Source organism: Amaranthus tricolor, chromosome 17, assembly GCF_026212465.1.
Source record: "Amaranthus tricolor cultivar Red isolate AtriRed21 chromosome 17, ASM2621246v1, whole genome shotgun sequence".
NCBI lineage: Eukaryota > Viridiplantae > Streptophyta > Magnoliopsida > Caryophyllales > Amaranthaceae > Amaranthus > Amaranthus tricolor.
This window is the reverse complement of record NC_080063.1, coordinates 9,939,971-9,944,616: the sequence shown is the minus strand read 5'-3', so window position 1 is coordinate 9,944,616 and position 4,646 is coordinate 9,939,971. Positions and strand designations below refer to the sequence as shown.

The 4,646-nt window shown below is 34.8% G+C and overlaps 1 non-coding gene across 1 annotated transcript; it reads right to left on the bottom strand.

Moving 5' to 3' along the window:
• Positions 1 to 988: 988 nt before the first annotated feature.
• On the bottom strand, positions 989 to 1,095 carry LOC130804920 (small nucleolar RNA R71). The gene has a single exon (XR_009040099.1). It is a non-coding gene; the product is annotated as a small nucleolar RNA R71 (small nucleolar RNA).
• Between the last annotated feature and the right edge of the window lie 3,551 nt (positions 1,096 to 4,646).

Sequence of the window (4,646 nt, the reverse complement as noted above, 5' to 3'; positions counted from 1 at the left end):
TAATTTTATTATCACGAGTAAACTTAAGAATAGAGCTGAGATTTTTAATGAGTTTTGGGGCATGTAAGACATTTTTGAGAGTAAGGGAAAGATTAGAAGGAGAAATGGGTAAATCACCGTGACCTTGAACCGGAATCATATTACCATTACTAACAATTATGTGATGATTATTATGATGCTTCAATAGAAAATATTTAAGAAAATAACCTTGAGAATGAGTCATGTGGGAAGTAGCATCGGTATCCATGTGGAAATGTTCATCCAGAGAGGACAAAGAGAGAGTATGCATAGCTTGATTGATATCCGTCGAAAAGTAGTCTAGCGAGGAAGATGACCTGGTAAAGAAATTATGGGCTAGACAAGGCCCAAGGATACCCGTAGAGGAGTTGGTGGCGGGATAAATTTTAGGAAAAGCTAAGGAAGAAGCAAGAGAGAGAGGCGGTGGTAATGGTGGGGGGACGGTTGTCTTGGGGAGCAAGGAAGAAAGAAAAAGGGTTTAGGAGATGAAAAAGAACCTAAGCTCTGGATAGCATGATAGAAACGGTAGAATAATTAGTTGCCTTTCTGATTCATGGAATAAGGTATTAATACAATTACAAAAGATATTGCATAATATTTACACAATCATCTTATATTCTACAAGATCATAATATTAACTAGAATAATGAAAATATAAAAATATTCTATTCTATGGAAATATTTTACTTATGGGATCAAGAACTCATTTATCAACTTTGTTTCTCAAGATCAATTCTCGGGCACCGACTTGGATTGCCCTCTCACTCATCTTGAAGAGTTCATGGGGAAATATGCAACCACAAGGCATGTTGGCATCACAAATAAGCAAATAAGATTTATTTTCTTCCCTTTCTCACTCCCAGAGGTGGCAAAGGATTGGTTAAGGTCCGTAGAGAAAGGAAAGTATGCTACATGGGAAGCTTTGGTCAAAGGCTTTACATCTCACTTCCTTCCCTCGACCAAGGTTTCGAAGCTTAGAAATGCCATCCTTCATTTTCATCAAGAGTTGGGAGAGACTTTCTTTGAAGCTTGGGTTTGATATAAGAGATTTCAAAGGAGATGTACACACCATGGCTTGCTCGAATTGTTAATCTTACAACATTTCTACATGGGGTTTCTAGAGGACTATCAAGATAAAGCAGCCTTCGATGGTTCTTTTAAGAGTAAGATAATTGAAGCAGCCAAGCATATAATTGAAGAGATCAGACGACTTTGAGTTCCCTATAGAGAGTGGAGATTTCCCCTACTAGAGAAGAGCTTGTTGATGTGGAAACTTGGTCACAAGTTATTGAGAAGACTTTGGGTTATGTCAATATCACATGCAACACCCCATATCGTCAACTCCTTGATGACCCATTATTTTAACCTCAAGGTTCTCATGACAACCCTCTTTTTGATCCCTAATAGCTGACTTCAATCCAACTCCATTACCACAAACTTCTCACCCACCATAAAAAAAACCCTAATTTTAAAACCTTATGGAACCTAAGAGGGAGGAAACCAAAGAAAATGAGGAAAAGGAGAGTGAGAAGAAGTATGTGTAAGTTGAAGCGAGGAGAAAAATTAAGAGTGAAGAAAAGAGTGAGAATGAAAAGAAAAAGAACATTGAGCTTAAGAAAAGAAAGAAGAGGGAAAAAGAGAAAAATAGAAAATGAGAGATCGAGCTTTAGCCCTAAGAAGTATTATTCGGTTGTTATTTTTTCAAGACCACCAAAGGAGTCTTTGATGTGGGTAAAAGTGCCTTAGCTTTACCATCTCGGGAGATGTGACATCACTTTTAACTTCCTTCATGCAAAGAAACTAGCTTGGGGAGGACATAGTTCTTTCTCTATCCACTCTTGTTAACGTTGGTAGTTCTACCGATGTGCTCAAGCCCCTTTGAAGTTTCAAAGTGACCATGGTCAAGCTACTGACCCTAAAAAAGGGCTAGTTTGGAGGCACCCAATAAGGAACGTTTTAATTGTTTTTTATATTTATTTTTGAATTCGGTGTGTTTAAGAAAGTTTGGTTAGCTTAGTTTGTTATATTATAATTTGATTTTGTTTCGTACCTTTTGTGAATATGTGTCGTGTTTTTACTTTTCTTAGTTTCTTATTTTTACTTTTGTAGCTACTACTCTTACTCCTATCTATTAATGCCCTACTTTTTCATGCCTTACTTGGATGGATGTGAAGTGTTGTGATGTGTTGTGATGTAGCGATATGCTTTCAATTATTGGTTTTATTTATGGATTTTGCTTTTTGAACCATCGACCTTGGTTTTGTTTGAGTATAAGAGCATGGGTGCAACTCTTTGACTTGTGGATCTATATCTTTGATTTGAGACAAGTAGGTTCTTAAGCAACCTTCTTTAGGGCATATCAAGCACACTTGGGTTAGTGGCATCGCCATAGATGACAAGCAAACACAAATGACCCTTTTTGTGAGGTATGATTGAGTGTTCTCCATATGATACATGCTTGTCTTTGAGATGTTTGATGCATGTGCACTAGGCATAACTTCAGGGACCTACGCATTGTATTGATCTAGTTGCTAGTTTGGATCGGGCCTATCCGGCCTCTTTGTTTCTTACCCCCTCATTAGCCTACATTATACTCCATTTTCTTTCATATCCCATTCAAGCCTTCCATTTTCTTTCTTACCCCTCTATGTTCACACTTTCCTTCACTTTCACCCTAACCCTTTTGTAGCATACTAGTTGGTTTAGTTGATGGTATGTTGGTGGTTGCTTTATCACACGGCTGGTTCTTTACCTTGTTTTTGATTTTTAATTTTTACTTGAGGTCTCCTATTGTACATATCATGGTGCTGAGTTATTTTGCACATATATGGATTTAATTGGTATTGTATGGTTCCAAGAGCTAGCCCCTTGTTTAGCATTTTTTACTTTAGTAGTGTTGTACATATTTCATTTCCATTATCATCTTAAAAAAAATAAAAGAAAAAAAGAAAGAGAAAAAGAAAAAGAAAAAAAAGGGGGAAAAAAGTCAAAATTTTGTATAGAAAATATTAGTAGTTAATAAATGCCTCGTTTAGCACATATATGTTTTTAGTTGGTACTATATGGGTCATTCTAGTTTGTTTTGGTTAACTAGCTAGTTATATTATGTCTTTTTGAAACATTAGCCTTCCTTATCCTTTCTTCGTTTCACCACACTTTAGCCTTTACCATTTCACCTCTTTTAGGTTGGTCATCTCCAACACAAAATTCTATAAAATAATTTGATGATCGTGATGTATTTTAATTTTATTATGTATTTTGAAACAAATGATTTTTCATATTTTACTCTGATGTAATATTATTGTTTCTCTTTAGTTTTTTTTTTAAAAAAAATTTAGTAGCTCAACATTTTGTGATTTCTACAATTTTGGTAAACTTTAACTATTAATGTTAACTATGTGAAGATTTTAGGAAAACACAAACCTGACTCTTCTTCTTCGTCTTTGATTTTTGAAGCACAATTACAGTTGATTTTCATCTGATTCCAAGGTTACCAACAAAAACCAACATCAGGTATGTTTAATTCATGATGAATTCATGATTAGGTCTTAACATATGAATTCTTGATTCAGTATGTTTAATTCAGGAGGCATGATATGCAAATGTCGAACCCTGCAATCAAGTATTGAATAGGAGAGTGGCATCTGATAGCGTACATCGAAGTCCCTTAAAAGGGTCTGCCACACTTTTTATTGAAATGGTTTTATCAAGTTGTTTTGAAAATTATTATTATTGAAACTGATTTGTGATTGATTGATTATGTTGATATTGTTATAAGGTCAATGGATCGGGTTCACGAGCTGGTCATTGATGGAATAGAGGAGCGTTGTCTCTCTACTCCACTATGTTGATTATATATATATATATATATATATATATATATATATATATATATATATATATATATATATATATATATATATATATATGTATATATATATATATATATATGTATATATATATATATATATATATGTATATATATATATATATATTCTACTGTAAACATGCGCCGTATAACAGTATCCAATGTAATCATATGCAAGCATAACAGTATAAGCTGTAAAATCACACATTAATTATAGCGGAGGAACAGACACCAGTACTACACGCAGTAATACTTCTCAAGCTTTTCTGGGTTTACAATCCCTCGGTTAGCGCACTAACTGTGTCTAAGAATGGCCAAACTCCCGCTATTAACATTCCAAACCGAATGCAATAATCGGACGACAACAACCACTTGAGAATATGGTACTCCATACCGAGTACGCTAGCACACTCCATACCGAGTGTGTGGGGCCCTATAATAACACCATTCCATACCGAATGGTGGTGGCATTTGTCTCACCCATCAACCACAGTCAAAGGGTTTTCCTCCCTATACATGTATCACATATAATAATGACATCATGAAGTATTGGGCAATCAATTCATGTTTCATGCCATCCAGGTGAAATAATTCTCATGCATTATAAGATATCCATAACATATTATATCAAAATAAACATGAAGCATAAATATCCTCAAATATAAGGTTAACAACCATTTTGCATTAAAAGGGTGGCTTAGTTTAATCCCTTCTGTAGTGGATTCCTTCAGATTTTTACCAAACTTTCAAATGTCATGAC